Genomic DNA, 18567 nt, shown 5'->3' on the forward strand with positions numbered 1-18567 from the left:
GGTGGTGGTGGTGGTGGCGGTGGCGGTGGCGGTGGCGGTGGCGGTGGCGGTGGCAGTGGTGGCGGCGGCGGTGGCAGTGGTGTATTTTATTTAATGACACTTTCAACTACAGAAATTTTCAGCATTAAAATTGAAAATGGGCTAGAAATATCCAACGAATTTTGTCTGGAGCCCTCTATTAAAGACAGAGTTCTGATGCCACAGCTTTACTTCTCCCCCCCCCCCCAAAGGATTTATCGATCAAAAATCCATTACCCTCGTGAACCTCGGATCCAGCGGCAACATAATAACCATGAGAGCACTAAGAACACAAATGTTGTTTTGTTCAAGGACACAGATTTCGTGTTGCCCAAGATAAATAGGTTTAGGCAGTTGCATTATCAGAGATCAATTCGAAATTAAATAAATAATAGCTTGGATAACACTATATGTAATGACAAAACTACCTGAGCACAGTTAGGCAACTAGACTAAAAGAGAATACAATAATTGGAACAGATCACATAGAAAGACTATATTTTCTACCTTTATTAGCTGATAAATTTCTTAAAGTTATTTACATACCACTATAGTGTTCATTAAATGCAGTAGCCTATCACGAACCACTTTTCTTATTTTGTTCTCTGTTTTGTCCACCTGAGACCTCATTAGTTATTTGAGATGTCTTACAGGGACATCTGCAATGTCAATCAAGATTTTGGCTTCCAGAGCCGTTTATCTGAGAAACAAGAAAACTTGGTGGGAGAGGAAGTTGCTATTTGGTTCAGGTCACAGTAAATCATTGAGAGGGGAACTTCAGTTCCCTTTACGAGATACATTATAGCTTGTGCAGTCTTAATTGAGACCTCGAGATATCTGTCTGCGAAGCAATGGACACTTAGTTACCGGTATGTGTGTTTGTCCTTTAATTCATCTATCATGCAAAAATTATTCCCATATATGCTGTCTTACAATTTCCTTGTCCTTTAATTCAGCTATTATGCAAAAATTTCATTATATTCACATATACACTGTTTTACATTCTGTATTAAAAATACTTAGTATGATCACATGATTGTTATATTGTTATTGAGAAATTATAAGTGTGTGAGCTTACAATGTTCTGTATGCAATAGCAGTAAGTTCTCTTTTACGTCAGTTAACTGAAAAACAGAAGAGAAGTCAATATTTCATTAACATGATACAGAATTCATCTTGTGAAACATTAGTTTGTTAGTTAATAAATTGAAAATCGTAGATTTGTTATTGTGCAATTCGGATGCCTTTTTTTAAGTTTTCTTTGACAACTTTTCGATGATTCATGCCTCACAAAATTGTTATATAAAAACGATTTTTTCTCCATTGTATAATAGAGTACATGATCAAATGACTATGCACTAACAATAACTGAAGCAAGTGTTCATTTACAGATTTCAGCCTAGATTACATAATATTCATCTTTATAGATATATCTCATCATCATCATGATTAGGGCCTACCTTGTTCTATTACCTCTGACAGAATTTAAATGTTTTAAAGCAAGTCAACACAATATTCCTCCTAGTCTTCTATTTCTATCTATCAAGGATTAGACTTTCCATCTGTTCTTTTACACTTTTTCCAGTCTCCAGATATATTAAAATATTATTTTAACATGTATGTATTTTTTTGTGACTTAATTGAAATGACCAATCCAACTTTTTAATTTTTTTTTTTTTTGGCATCACCCCAACACCCTTCTACTTTCTGGTCTTGTCTTATTTCGTTCGAATTTTGTCTTAAAATCAACAATGTTAAATTATTGTGAGTTACTAGTATCTTAAAAATGTAATGGTAAAGTCAAAGAAACTTGGTAAATTTTGGTAGCATAAAATTAGATTATACTAAGAGAATTTAACTTTTCACAGCAACATTGTTTTATTGGAAAAGGAAAAAGGAGAAGAGGAAGATTATGATTTTGGCGATAGTGAAAATGGTTCCAAAGATTTATACGTAAATGGCATGCAGGAGGAAAAAGAATATTTTGAAGAGACAATTCATAAAGGAAACTCGGAAGGACTTGACAGTCCATACGGGTGTCTTGTTTGTGGAAAGGGTTTTAGGAATTCTGTACATCTGAAAATTCATATACGAACACATACTCTTCACAAATCATTTAAATGTGACTACTGTGAGAAATGTTTCAGTAAAAGATGTGATCTTTTGAGACATAATCGCATACATACTGGTGAGAAGCATTTCAAATGCACTTTTTGTGAAAAGGGTTTTATTCAGCAATATAACCTTAAATTTCATGAAATAACTCATACTGGGAAGAAGCCGTTTAAATGTGATATATGTGAGAAATTATTCAGTAGGAGGGGATATCTCCTAAAACATTCTCGGCTTCACACTGGCCTTTTGCTTGTGATATTTGTGGGAAAGTTTGTCATGGACGAGAAGAGCTTTTTCAACACTTACGTAGACATACAAACGAAAAAACATTCAAATGTAATATTTGTTGTAAAACTTTTTCTCAGTCTTCTGGTCTTTTTCGTCATTCTCGAACGCGTACTGGTGAAAAATCTTTCAAATGTGATGTTTGTGGGAGATCGTTAACTACCAGATGGAGCCTTGCTGTTCATTCACGCATCCATTCCGGTGAGAAACCATACAAGTGTGATAATTGTGGACAAGCCTTTAGTCATAAATCAAGTTTAATGGTTCATAAACACAAACATACGGGCGTGAAACCTTTCAAATGTCTGATATGTGCAAAGCATTTCAGCAGACGATGGCAGCATGTAGTGCATACGCGTTCACACTTGTAAGTAGCCATACATGTGTAATAATTATAGACAAGCTTCAAGTATATTGGTAATAATATGTACTTGCTTACAAATGGCTTTTAAGAAACCCGGAGATTCATTGCCACCCTCACATAAGACCGTCCTTATCCTGTGCAAGATTAATCCAGTCTCTATCATCATATCCCATCTCCCTCAAATCCATTTTAATATCATCCTCCAATCTACGTCTCGGCCTCCCCAAAGGTCTTTTTCCCTCCGGCCTTCCAACTAACACTTTATAAGCATTTCTGGAGTCCACATCTATTGAGTAACGGTTAGCGCGTCTGGCCGCGAAACCAGGTGGCCCGGGTTCGATTCCCAGTCGGGGAAAGTTACCTGGTTGAGGTTTTTTCCAGGGCTTTCCCTTACCTAATATGAGCAAATGCTAGATAACTTTTGGTGCTGGACCCCAGACTCATTTCACCAGCATTATCACCTTCATCTCATTCAGATGCTAAATAATCTAAGATGTTGATAAAGCATCGTAAAATAACCTACTAAAACAAATAAATTTCCGAATTCGCCCATATGTGCCACATGCCCTGCCCATATCAAAAGTCTGGATTTAATGTTCCTAATAATTATTATGTCTGGTGAAGAATACAAAGCATACAGTTCTGCGTTGTGTATATTTTTCCATTTTCCTGTAGCTTCATCCCTCTTAGCCCCAATATGTACTATATTAGAATTATTTATGCCCTCCAGTGTACTTGGCTGCAGAGGATTTCGCCAACTTTCGTTATCAGTATTTCACTCACTATTGCTGCCAGTCCGGGAATGGTTATTAATGTGGGTGGTGAAAAGTTTCTTTGGTGCAAATGCGTTGTTGCCACTTTGTTTTCGCCTCTTATTCAGTAACACTATATCAACTACTAGATCATTTAGCATCGATGTCACTTCTATTCATAGCTAACTGGATTCAGTCTGTGCCCTTTAATTGATACTCATTTAGCTACAGGAGAGACATAACATTGACTACTCTCCCATATACTCCCTCATCAGCTGAAGGAGTTTTCCCAATTAATCTTGGGGTCAGGCCAGGTCAGTTTGATTGTAAGTCTGTTTCTGACAATTGGAAGCCGGCTGCACTCTAAGAGATATTTTTGACTATATATAAGCACAAGCACATAGATGTGTAGCTGTTTCATTGTCTGTGTGCAAAATATGTCAGTATCCATCTACTGTCAAGTGCTTATGGGCTAACTGAATGAAACACTGAATGACGTAAATATTTCTGTTGCATAACTATTTTTATACATCTTATAATACTGGAAATTGTTTATGTATTTTATTATGTAGTTATACATATTATTAAAAACAGTACACTGAACAAAATATTGTGAGGGATTTTAAGTTCAAGCAGTGTTTCTTGCATAATGTTTCCTTATAAATATTCGTATAGGATTTTTCACGTATTTAACGGATCTTATAGCTGCGTCTGTGACTCAAGTGCTAGTGCGCTGGTTTTCCGTTCAGGCTGCTGGGTACAATTCCCAGCCAGGTCGTGATGGAATTTGTGATGGACAAAGCAGTTTTTCTCGGGGTATTCCTGTTTCCCTCATTCCACCAACACTCTCCACTTTCCTCTCATTTCATCTATCATCCACAGTAGTAAAAATAAAAATAGGTTGGGGTGAAGTCTTGCAGGTAGTACTAACTTCCGATGCTGTTATAGGAAGGGTTTTGGACCCTGGGTCTTATCAGGCTACTTATGTGCAATGGTATCTGGCTCTATCAGGGACTGAAGCAGGATGGCCCACCTGTCAGCTGACAGTAACAGGAAGGACTTGGGTCTTTGGTCAGCATTAAAATGCTTACGCCATATGCAATAAACGCAACAATGTGAACAATCTATTGCTGTACACAAGGGTTCGCATAATATATGCAATCTTAGTTTTATGTCCCGCACCAGCTAAATAATAATTTTGAAACATGTGGTTCATTTATATGAAACTCGGTGTATGGGGATAGCCATGTACTGGAAACTCAAAACCGATTTTATATTTTTTGCTGCTTCCGGTTAAACCATATCTCCTGTTTTAAATGGAATGCCCAATATGTTTTTATATTCTCGAATATTGCTCTTTAAGACAGTGGCGGCTCGTGCCGGATAAATTAGGTGAAGGTCAATAGAATTCTAGGTAATTTCCTGGAATCGTTATATACCCGTGACGTCGCGAATGCTTTTGTAACCTATACGATGGGCATATTGAATTAATGTAATATATTCACCATTTTCTTAAGTTTTATGAAAAGCACAGCATATAAAATAAACAAATTTTCAACATTTTCGGAAGCTACGTCCCCTTAATACCGAAGAATTCACTGTCCCAACAAAACTTCCACACAATACATACCACAACATAATAAAACAACCACAAGTCCACATGACATAAAAAAGACAAAATCTAACACATTTTATACAACACATCAAATTAAAAGAGTACACAAGAAATAGGACCCATAACAAAATTCAAAATCACAATCATAATCGTAAACTGTTTTCATATTTTAAATCAACTTCGGAACATGCAACTTCCAATATAAGCTTACCTCTCCAGTAAAATCAAGTAGCTACGATTAAATCAAAGCAGTATTCTGTTGAACAGAAAACTTACACTTGAACGGAAAAGAAAGGGGCATTAGTAATTTCATCTCTTGCAAGTTCATTGATGCATTCAGAAATACAATCAATTATTCCATTCTGAATCGTTTTAGATTTCCCAGAAAAAAAAAACAGGCCTAATTTTTTCATAGTGATTTCTAATTTTCATAGGGCCAATGAAATGAGAGCCAATAATTCTTTGAAATTCCCCCTGTTCTGTGACGAAATAGTCTCATCATGACAGCGAAAAGCCAACTCCTGCTTGCTTAGAAACAATACCGTATCGATTCTGGTGTGCATTACCAGTCTATTTAAACGTACGTTTTCATTAAATTGACTTACGTATAACCTATAACTTTCCTTTAGTGCATCCGCAATGGTGTTCATGTTCTTCTGCAGTGCCTTTAATTGCAAAATACATTTAATGTGTTCAGCTGAATCTGCATGGCTGTAAAGACCGCGATTGACATTTCTGAAATCGCAAAATCCAGTTGAATTCCAAGCGGGTTTCTTGTTCCCCAGAAGAAGACAAGGCCAACAATATAACTTCTCGTTATAGTGACTCCCACATAACCAGTTGCAATCGGCATACCACGAATCTTGAAACTGAATATTGTATGACCGACCACCACTTTTCACTTTTTTCGTAGTTATATTAATGTGACTTGTTGTTCTGCGGTATTTTAAAATATCTTGCTTATCTTCTGCACACCAACGAGAGAACGGTGTCTCCAAAAGATTACACACTAAATCGTTTAACGGATTCATGTTTTCATTGCATTAATACACGTAGTAACACCTTCACACTTCGCTGCACTTGTCACAACAAAGAATACGTAAAGCGAAATCATTGGTCAGCGCGGGTTAAATGTACAACGTAGTTTCAAATGTTATGCCAACTTTCTTTATTACAGGGTACTCAAATTATTTCAAAATCCATACAAAAATAATATATTCAAGAGGTGCTAACGTTAAAAAATACCAAAATATATACCTTATATACTAAATTTAAACAATATTTAACTTCTTTACAGAATATTTTATGTTTTCTTATTTAGTTGCAAAATATTACAGTTTGCCACCCTGATCCAATGTTTGGACGAGAGAGAGATTCTGTCTTTCAAGAATAGAGAAAGGAGATGAATGCCTGCTCCACAGACCCTCATAATAGCCTCGCAAAAGGGACCAGTAATTCATAGTAAGCAACTCGTTGTCATGGCAACCGGGTGTGTTTACTGAAGGCGAAAAGGAAAGCCTCATTCGGACCTTCAGCTGGTCTGCTAGCCACGTGGCCTGACTGGTGAGGGGTTCGTGTGAAGTACTGCAGTGAACGTTAACTGAGCGGATTACGCCGAACAAGATATTAAAAAATAGAGCAAAATATGGTTTAGTGAAGAATTCATTTTATTTTAATTTCTTGATAAAATATATTTTATTAAAGCACGAAAAAAGGGGTGAAGGTGGCCTTCATGTACTTCACTTGAATAACCGCCACTGCTTTAAGAGCTCATCAAGAAGTATCCGCAATAAGGAGTTCTTTAGCAATTGAAGTTGCTACACAACGAAAATAAAATTATGTAGGCCCCTTCACTATAAGAAAAAAGCACATGCATGTAAACAAATTAACTTTATTTTGACATTATATTAAAAAAATTAACTTCTGTGTTCAAACCGGTACCTAACTCTCAGTTGCTTGACATTGCGCCAGTAGATCATGGAAACAATTTAAGGAATGACAACTAGCCTTTAGGAATATCTTGCATTGCTTCCATTGATACCCCACATTTTATAAGTTGTTGAGTCTTTCTCGATAGATAACTGATTTCAAATGGCCCCACAAAAAAAAAAAAAAAAAAAAAAATTCTAAAGACGACTAGTCGGGAGATCTTTCCAGTCACTCTATATGACCTCGCCAACCAATCCATCGTTGTGGAAAATATAGTCTAACACTGACGAATATTTTGTTCATAGTGGAATGGAGCTCTTGCTGGGCAGTCTTCGGTCGTCAGGATTTCGAAACAAATTGATTACAACTGGTACAATGTGATTTTGAAGCAAATTGAAGTACCTATTTGCGTTTAGCGTTTCTCTATAGAAGAATGGTCGGACCTATGATATGATATGTTCTCCAACAATGTCTGACAAAGCACTCAGTTTTTATAAATGTTGCATATGGCTTTCCTCCATCCATTATGGATTTACATCTGACCATTATCGGCAGTTGTGTTTGTTGACAAATCCATTCAGACAGCTTCTTCGGAGAACATAAATTACACTGTGTAACAAATTTTTACTTTTTTTTTTTTTGCGCTGGGCATGAGATACATGTTTTCTATATAATTTGAGCCTCCTGAATACGAATATGACAATAAAAACAGTTGTTGGTTACTGTTTTATTTTTAGAAATTTTCGAATTTATATCTATTCAAAATACTGCTTTATATAATGACAATAAGGTTAAATATTCACTGTTCAGAATATTACAGCTTTCTTTTTCTGCATTTTCTTTCATATTGAGCATCAGGTACATCACGAGCTAAAGTCCAACAATAGTCTGCTAGTATATTGGTACTCCACTGTCTTTGGTATCTTTTTTCTATAGTTGAAATTTCTTGATGAAACGCTCACCATGCTCATCACTGAAATCGTCACAATTCTAGGGGAAAAAGTCAAAATGGGAATGAAGGAAATGAATTTTCAAGGACATTTTATAACCTATAGTTTCATACCCCAACAGTAAATTTTTCATTAGTTCTTCATAGTTCTCACTTCTATGGTTACCCAGAAAATTTAATACAACTTCCTTGATTGCAATCTAGGTGGATCTCTCTTTTCCTTCAAACAAAGATTCGAAGTGATTGTCCTTTATTATTTCTCTAATTTGTTTAATTGAAAACTCCCTCTTTTATTTTTAAGTCACTAATAGTAGGAATTTTTTTTATGTTTAAATGCATCAGTTTTATGATTCATCCCTTTAACAAAATTCTTCATTAACCCTAACTTAATGTGTAGAGAGGGTGAAATTACTTTACTTTGAGGTACAAGGAGTTGATGTAGGCCTATAATATTTTTCTTCCCTGGCTCTAGTGATTGTTGTTTTATTTTATAATGCTTATCTCGAGCACGACTCTCCCATTCGCACAGAAAGCAACATTTTGTGTAGCCTAATTGCATTCCAAGAAACAATGCTACAACCTTCAAATCCGCACATATAAACAGTTCGTACTTTGAATATTATCATTAAAGCACACTTTAAAGAAATACACGTCTTATACAGAATACTAACATCACAGAAATATCCTGGTAAACTGAAGTGATTTCATATGGCGAACCTGTTTCTCTCCCTCCAAATGCATCCGAAATGGGCAATAAAACAATTTCCGCTTCTAGAAGTGGTTTTGACAGGGTGATCTCTTGAAAAATATAAACTGCAGTAATGTAATCAAAGCACACAGTGAAAGAAATATACATCTCAAGTAAAATCAGGTAAACTCAAACGAATTCATACTGCGAACCTGTTCCACCCCCACCAAATAGATTCGTAAATGGGCAACAAAATAATTTCCGTTTCTACAAGTGCTTCTAACATGATGACCTACTTATACTATATTGTTTTCACATAAGGGTAGTCACATTTGTAAAACAAAATAGTTGCACAGAAATACGGTGAGTTTTTAAATAAAATTAATTATATTGTGTATCTCGAAAACTCAAACTAATGGAACATTTTGCTTGTTATTTTTTAATTCAGGAGGTCAAAATTAGTAAGAATTTGTTAGTTTTATGTCTGACACAAAATGACTGTTGACCAGTGTTATCTGCGAAATTTTAGATTGTTGTACATTCTATTAAAATTTCACAAAACTGCATTTTTCTGTCATTACCACTCTCTAAAAGTTCCTGCTTTATAAGAATGGTGGTTGCCTCTTTTAAGGATTTTCATCACGGAGCTTTGGCTGATGTTTGATTCTAATGCCAGTTTAGTAGTCGAAACTTAGGATTTCTTGCACATTGAGAACAACACTCGTCCGTTGCAGTATGCTGCAGTTCATAAGAATGCGTGTAGTCACTGTTACATCGAACGGTCCGAGGCAAAACCGTCCTGTCCGAGACAATGTCCGATGCAGTATGCTGCCAGTCTAAGAATCGTTTCCAAATGTGTAACGAGCTTGATGGTGCAGGACATCACACTGATAACATACAAAAGTACATGCCCTGAACGGGACTCGAATCCATGGCCACTACTCCCACGCAATTTTGAAGCTCACATTAATAATGATTACGATTATAATTATTATATATATTCATCATCATAATCATGAACGTTCAGGCTTGGGATGACCTGTAGATCCCAAGATGTTCCTGATCTTTCCAAAGCTTTCGGTCTTTCCAGATCTCAGTAGTGTGAATGGTAAGCAAAGGATAAAATAATATAGGAGACAATCCTTGTTCATCCTGTGAACGTGGCCACTACAGTTTTTCTGATATTGAATGGTATCGTCTACAATATTTGAAGTATATGGGCAAATATATTCCGAACATTTTCACTTCTTTGCATATTTCATATTATGCCGCTTCTAATTTTCTCTTATATTCTTTTCTGCTGTGACTTCACTGCAATATTTTAGGCAAGATTTTGAAGTGTATGTGTGTGTGTCTAATGCCTACCCACTTCACTTTGCGTGATTTGGGTTCCGTATACTGCGGATAGATGGCAGAACTGTGACCCATTTTCAGATTGCACAGCACTTCAGTGGGCCACATTATGCATGATGTGTATCTGTGAAGAGTTATGTCGTGTACTAGGGTGAGCATATGTTAAGTGTTCGTGTAAGTGTAGTGTAGAGAATGGGTGAGGATGATGATGAAGATGAGAAAGGGAGAAGGGGAAACCCAGTGCCGGCACATAGCCTACTCCTATCGAATAACATCAAGGGGGCCGCTAGGCTTAACGTCCCCATCCGACGGACAAATCACTATCAACAGTGACATATGCCTTCTCTTCATATGCACTGCGGAGAGATTTGGGATTTAACCAGGGATATTGGTGCACATTTTAGTGATTAGAAATTGTGCACCTTGTCCTAGTCCCGAGGTAAAAATTTTGCAAGAAAATTTCTGACGGGCCAGCTAGTCTGGAGGCAGACACACTACCACAGAGCTAACTCGGCGGACCTAGATTATTTTATTGGGTTATTTTACGACGCTGTATCGACATCTCTGGTTATTTAGCGTCTGAATGAAATAAAGGTGATAATGCCAGTGAAATGAGTCCGAGGTCCAGCACCGAAAGTTACCCAGCATTTGCTTGTATTGAGTTGAGGGAAAACCCCGGAAAAAACCTAAATCAGGTAACTTGCCCCGACCGGGATTCGAACCCGGGCGACGTGGTTTTGCGGCCAGACACGCTGAACGTTACTCCACAGGTGTGGACGCGGACCTAGATTTTGAAGTGATGTTGTGTAAACGTAATTTTGTACTTGTATTCATTTGTTTTTCGAAATGTCTTTTTATTATGTGCTCCATTTAATTGAATGTATTTGTTAATTTTATATCAATACCATCACTGTGCTCGGGGATGAATATGTTCTAATACAAATTATTACTATTTAACATTTTACAATACTTGGCAGGGCTATTTAATTATTGTAGTTCTTGTTTAATTATAATTACGGTAACATGTTATTTAATATAGTACTGCTAGCACAGACTGTTTGTGTGTGCATTATCATATTTCCGAGAAACAAGCTCATACTGCACTGCAGGAAGACAAAATTAGGCTATGTGTAAACGTTGAAAAAGAAACTAAGAAATTTCAATGGGAAGTGGTATAGTGTTTCGATTGAAACACAAACAGAATGAGAAATGAACATTGGCAGTGTATGCTCTGTAGATCTACATACTGGTATTTTAAGGTACAATCACATTCTCAGCAAAGTTTAGAGAAATCGACTCGCTTAAAAGTTCTCATCTGCCATAGGTCATGTTACACATAAAAAAATATAGCAGCCTATGATGAAAGGTAAAGTGAAATATTGCTTGAACAGTGAGTGTGTGTTGTGGATAATGTCGCTGAAGTTGATTAAAGAATAACAGATTATTACGAATAGGCCTACTTATCTTTGAAGAATAATTCAACTTGACGTGCTGTATATGAATATATTTTTTTTCGAATATCGCGTAATTCAGATTTGTAAATTATTTTTCAGGATTCATTTGACTTAAAGTTCAGTATCGCTTCGCCTTAAACGCCACGACATGTTTATTTTCTAAAGAGGGTGGTAATTTTAGCCGCAGCCTCTGTGTTGCTGGAGCAGGAACCGAACTGCTTGCATTTCCAACCTCAGTTCTTACTGAGGTGATGTGTGCTAGTTACGGTTTTCTGCTGCTCCCTTAGCCCAAAAAGAGATTTGAAGGCTCAAAAGGAAACCAAACTGAAAAAAAGAACTCCAGAGACAATTGGGTTGCGTTTCGAATATAGAAGGCACTGTACACATAATTAATTCTGAGTTACTGGTACCGGCGCCACAAGAATACAAAATTCAAATACGACGAAAGAGGACTCGTGCACGAGAGAAGAGTTCACAACTTCACTGTGCATTTAAATGCTACATTTTTCACTAATCAACTATTTTCTGGTAAGTGAGACGATCAGATTTTATGTAGATTATTTACTGACAAGGAGAGAAGATACTGGTTTGCCAGATGTTAAACGGAAGTTATGAATGAGATCTTGTTTATTCTTCGTTCCTGAGGCACAGCAGCCTAAAGGTTTATTGTGATTAGGCTGTATGAGACCTTTGAGAATACCGGTATTAAAAGAGAATTTAAGCTATTGAAACCAATGACATAGACTGTATCAAAACATTATTGACGTGTAGTACAGTTACGTAAGTTTATTTTATTTTCTTAAATTTATCGTTACTATATTAATCTAGGATTAGAATAGTCTATTTTGAGGCCAAGACTAGAGTCGTAAAGCCGCGGTAGATTACCTCAGAATACCGGGTACGAAATGGCAGCGTGGAATACGATAGTTTTCCTAGTAGCATTTGTAGAATATAATGCAACCTTAGATACACCAAGGCCCTGATAATTGGATAAACTACAGGATATTATGCTATTAAAAATTACGATATAATAAGCAGATTTTGTAACATACGGCTTCGTGTTCTAGCTGTCAGCATTCGCGACTACAAATCATGAGATTCTGGGTTCGATTTTCGTCATGAGAATGGAAATTTCCCTTAAAGAAACGATTTAATATATTCACTTGTAAAAGATCTAGAAACTAAGTGAGTGTATATAAGGGATTTCTGTAGGTTGAAGTATCTCAGTGTTAAAATAAGGGTCCTAAGAATTGTATCTAGTGTGGGAACTGTACGATAAAAAAACTGCATCAAGGAGGAAGCCAAATGCAAATGTTTTGTATCAGTTAACGATAATGCAGTGGCAACTGAACATTTAAGTTATTGTTTCAAAAATGTAAGTAAATAAACTGAACTATAAATTCAGAATTATAATAAAGTTAATTTGAACACTAAATCAAATATAATAATTATTTTATAGCTGAGATTGAAAGTAAAACAAAACTCACTGTAACAATAAAAATGACATAATCGAACACTTGTGACACCCAAAGCCATAATCTTTAACATTGATATCTCATTTCTAATTAAATGAAATTGAAGATTAATTCGTATAATTTAAGCCATAACGTACTTTTACTTACCTATAGAAACTCTTAATATACAATCACTCAGGTAACTTCCTGAGCTTTATGAGTTCCAGAAACATCATATTCCAGATAAATCTATTTCTAATAAGGGAACACTAATATAGAAAAATGTCTGTGATTTTTATAGAGAAGTAACACAAATCCTTTCCACACGTATGGAACTTCTAACGAAATACCTATCTGATACCTCACATGCCTAAATTACAGTTCACACCAAATATAACACTCATAACCAGCTTAGAGCTCCATTTAAGTATTCTACAAAGACATTTCTTTGGTATTTATATGATTCTGTAACCCTTAAAAATACTTCGATTCCTGTACGTGTATTAAAGTTTTTTTTTTTTTTTTCTGACCAATACTACCAATTCTACGACCATTTCAACCGAGGAATACCCGATTTTCGTATTCTACCGAAACTACCGGACCAGTATTCTACAAGTCCGCAACTCTAGCCAACACTCATTCATTACATCGAATCAACACTAGCGATGCATAACTTACTCTTGGCATCGATCGTAAGTCCATATAAATTTGAATTTGATGATGTCTTTATGTCTTTCTCCTGGAGATATTTTAACATAAATTGCTATACATAATTATATATGTGTATTACATTACATTTCAACAAAATTATTGCCACTTAAATATTCTTGATATAGCAAATATTAGGATTTTTAATCACAGCCTGATGCACATTCCATATAGGCTAATTATTATGTTAAGAGTTGAACAAATTAAGACGTTATCATATTCTATATGTAATGCCTGCGGTTGCATAACCGCAGTAGCTTGTCATGATTTTTATTTATCAAAGTCGAAATTACGACGATATGATTGTCATCAACCCGTCTACAAGTAGTGGTGGCCCTCCACATTTCTGTATTCGGTATCTTACTTACAAATGGCTTTCAAGGAACCCGGAAGTTCATTGCCACCCTGACATAAGCTCGCCATCGGTCCCTATCCTGAGCAAGATTAATCAGACCCAAGCACCATATCCCATCTCCTTCAAATCTATTTTAATATCATCCTCCCACCTACGTCTCGGCCTCCCCAAAGGTCTTTTCCTCCTTAAATTTTCTAACAAACACTCCATATGCATCTCTAGATTCACCCATACGTGCTTCGTGTCCTGCCTATCTCAAACGTCTGGATTTAATGTTCCTCATTGTGTTAGATGAAGAATACAATGCATGCAGTTCTGCGTTGTGTAACTTTCTCCATTCTCCTGTAACTTGCCGCAAATATTTTCATACGCATCTTATTCTCGAACACCCTTAACCTTTGCAAATCTAGCTTTCATGTAAAGCTCCTTGTGAAGCAGACTTGAATATTTCAAGGGAAAAATTGTTCCAGGGCCAGATATCGATCCCGGGACCTTTGGCTGAACGCACAAACGTTCTACCGACTGAGCTACCCAGGAACTTCACCCGACACTGACTCAATTTTTCCCTTCATATCCACATAACTCAAGTGGGCTGACAAGACGCCAAAAACCCACATTGAATACACACAAACTCTGTGTGACTTGAAATTGTGATTTTCTGTTAACGTACCTACAGTAATGTATATATTATGCAAATCTAGCTTTCAGGTAAAGCTCCCTGTGAAGCAGACTTGAATAATTTCAAGGGAGACCTTTGGCTGAACGCACAAACGTTCTACCGACTGAGCTACCCAGGAACTTCACCCGACACTATCTCAATTTTTCCCTTTATATCCACATAACTCAAGTTGGCTGACAAGACGCCAGAAACTCACGAGTGCACACAAACTCTGTGTGACTTGAAATTGTATTTTTCTTTTAACGTATATATTATGCAAATGTAACTTTCAGGTAAAGCTCCCTGTGAAGCAGACTTGAATAATTTCAAGGGAAAAATTGTTCCAGGGCCAGATATCGATCCCGGGACCTTTGGCTGAACGCACAAACGTTCTACCGACTGAGCTACCCAGGAACTTCACCCGACACTGACTCAATTTTTCCCTTCATATCCACATAACTCAAGTGGGCTGACAAGACGCCAAAAACCCACATTGAATACACACAAACTCTGTGTGACTTGAAATTGTGATTTTCTGTTAACGTACCTACAGTAATGTATATATTATGCAAATCTAGCTTTCAGGTAAAGCTCCCTGTGAAGCAGACTTGAATAATTTCAAGGGAGACCTTTGGCTGAACGCACAAACGTTCTACCGACTGAGCTACCCAGGAACTTCACCCGACACTATCTCAATTTTTCCCTTTATATCCACATAACTCAAGTTGGCTGACAAGACGCCAGAAACTCACGAGTGCACACAAACTCTGTGTGACTTGAAATTGTATTTTTCTTTTAACGTATATATTATGCAAATGTAACTTTCAGGTAAAGCTCCCTGTGAAGCAGACTTGAATAATTTCAAGGGAAAAATTGTTCCGGGGCCAGGTATCGACCCCGGGACATTTGGCTGAACGCACCAACACTCTACCGACTGAGCTACCTGGGAACTTCACTCGACACCGTCTCAAATTTTTTCTTTTTAACCACATAATTCAAGTTGACTGACAAGATGACAGAAACCCACATCGAGTGCACACAAACTCTGTGTGACTTGAAATTGTGGTTTTCTGTTAACGTACCTACAGTAATGTAAAGCCTATTATGCAAATCTAGCTTTCAGGTAAAGATCGACAAAATGAAGACCAGGGAACATTTCTATCTGATATGATGATATTAGAGATTTTACTTTTCCTGGCAATAATTGCGATAAACGAATCGTGATTTATAAGAAATACTCGATGCTTGAGTAGCTACTAATGTCATGTATTACAGACGCTATGTTCAGTTCGAGTTTGTCGAATATGGTGACGTTCGATATTCGCCAATGTTCACTCTGCAGGAGGAGAACTGTTGTGTTTGTTCCACTGTGTTATAAAAAATATTTGCTGTCCTCTACTTCCACTCCTTCATGTTTTAACCATCTAAGGATTTTAGCACAGATTTTGCGATTAGTCTTTCATATAAAATGAGACGAAGTTTGTACCGGTAATGCCTTGGTTGCCTTTCTCATGTTCGAACATTGCAGGACACTAGTAGCTACCATTAGAGTTGCGGCCTTGTATAATACCAGTCCGGTGGTTCTGGGAGAATACAAAAGTCGACTATTCTATGGTAGGAATGGTCGTAAAATTGATAATATTGAAATGAAACTTGATTGAATATGTAAGAATCGAAGTATTTTTTTTTTTTTCTTTTTTAGTTATGAGTCACAGAATCATATCACAACGAAATGTCTTTGTAGGTAGGTACTCAAATGGTTATCAATGTTATAATCGGTGTGAAAGGTAATTTGAGCATATGTGTGAGTTACCAAATAGATATTTAGCTATTTGCGGGACGTTAAAATATAAAAACCAACACAGTAAGCTATAGTCAAGGTTGGCAAGTTATAAGTAAAGATTATTTTCTACTCAATGTGTAAAATAGTCGAAAAATGCGTAATTTATATCAGAAGCTGCAGCTCTTCCTGGAGTAAGAGAGTCTCCTGTTCCAGCCTGTGAACTAGCTGAATAGATTATTTACATTTTCCCCTCGGTCATCCAAGGTCCCTTCTTCCTGCTGCTTTGTATTTGAAAATCTCTAGGAGAATGTGAGATCCTGTCATCTACAGGCTAATACATGGGCATGCTATCTATTTTTGAATTCAAAGAATTTCTGTATGACTGAATTTATCAACAAGATGGATATTAGTATCATCAGCGATCATGCCATTATTAAGTTATTATTTGGCTGTAACATTCCATATATTTATCGTGGTGGATTCTGTTCATTTAATTGCATTTATAAAGTTGTGTTCTGCTTATATGTACTAGTCGAAGGGTCATTTGAGACGAACTCTTGAACGAAATCTACAACGAATAACAAGGAATCACTGCAGTTGTATCAGAGTCAATCGTTTTCAATAAAAGATAGAAATATATGAAAAATGTTGTATCTTTACTACATAGTGTGAATGGCAGTGTGAGTTTAAAGACAAATTTCTGCCAGATATATATAATATTAGTGTATATTTCACAGTGTCGGTTAAGGCAAGCTATTAAAAATGAAAATAATGTTAATGAATTATGGAATTTGGTTGCAATTCACATATGGGCAATCTTCCTGCAAGGATTTAAATAACTCGTGGCATTTTATCTCGTGTAAACTGTGTTAAAAGTGTTCAAGCATCTTGATTGCCAACATGGCCTGTCGAAATATGGCTGTAGTAAAGTTCCGCCAATTTCAGATAGGCCTACACTTCGGTGCTTCTATTCATCAACAGGAATTGAATTTTTTCGAGTGCTTAACGGATGTGTTAGATGAATGAGATCATAAGGTATAAGGAACGAAACTATAACGAAAGAGTTAGGAATAATACCAGTTATACACCAAATTCATAATTACAGGAAGCGATGGATTAAACATCTGCACAGAATGAACAGTAACAAACTTTCGAAACAGGCTTGAACATACAGATCACTAGGGAGACTGGCAGACTAAGGCCGGGTGCACACAGAATCAGACGCGGCGTGGCACGACGCAACATTTTGTCTCGTGGTACTTGTCTCCCATTGATTTCTTATGATGTGGTGCACACAGAATCAGACACGGCGCGACAGTCGTGAGCAGACACAAGGAGACACGAAGAGACAACATCGAATGACTGCTAGAAGTTCGTCGCGAGGAGACTGTCTGATAGCTGCAGTATACTGCACATGCGTTAGTAGTGGCTATGATTGCACGCTTTCACTATCTACGAATACTATTGTTGTGTAGTGCACATTATTCATAATGGAGCTCGATGGGAAAAATTAGTTGTTTTAGCACAGGAAAGATACGTTCTGTAGTCTTTGAAACAATATCACGACAATAATGTGGTTTCTAAAAATAATCTGAAAAACTGCAAGTGAGATGAAAGCACTAGGTGAATAATAATTAATAATAATAATAATAATAATAATAATAATAATAATAATAATAACACTGCGTAACAAATTTTAACTTTTTTTTTGTGTTGGGCATGTGATACATGTTTTCTATATAATTTGAGCCTCCTAAATACGAATATGACAATAAAAAATTGTTGTTAGTTACGGTTTTTGAGAAATTTTCGAATTTATATCTATTCAAAATATTGCTTTATATAATGGCAATAAGGTTAAATATTCACTGTTCAGAAGATTACAGCTTTCTTTTTCTGCATTTTATTTTACACTGGGCATCAGGTACATCAAGAGTTAAAGTCCAACAGTAGTCTGCTAGCATATTGGTACTCCACTGTCCTTGGATCTTTTTTCCATAGTTGAAATTTCTTGATGAAAACGCTCACCATGCTCTTCACTGAAATCGCCACAATTCTCGAGGAAAAGTCAAGATGGGAGTGAAGGAA

General features: G+C 36.5%; 1 protein-coding gene across 6 annotated transcripts in view; it reads left to right on the forward strand.

Moving 5' to 3' along the window:
* Window positions 1-18567, forward strand: part of LOC138706168 (uncharacterized) — a 51498-nt gene that overhangs the window by 8280 nt on the left and 24651 nt on the right. The window contains exon 1 of one of the 6 annotated variants that reach the window (XM_069835163.1): window positions 11767-12049. The exons of the other annotated variants lie outside the window; for them this stretch is intronic. The gene's annotated coding sequence lies outside the window, so the exon portion shown is untranslated. Of the gene's footprint in view, window positions 1-11766; window positions 12050-18567 lie in introns of those variants that run through there. 6 annotated transcript variants of the gene reach the window in all.

The sequence above is a fragment of the Periplaneta americana genome, chromosome 9, assembly GCF_040183065.1.
Source record: "Periplaneta americana isolate PAMFEO1 chromosome 9, P.americana_PAMFEO1_priV1, whole genome shotgun sequence".
NCBI lineage: Eukaryota > Metazoa > Arthropoda > Insecta > Blattodea > Blattidae > Periplaneta > Periplaneta americana.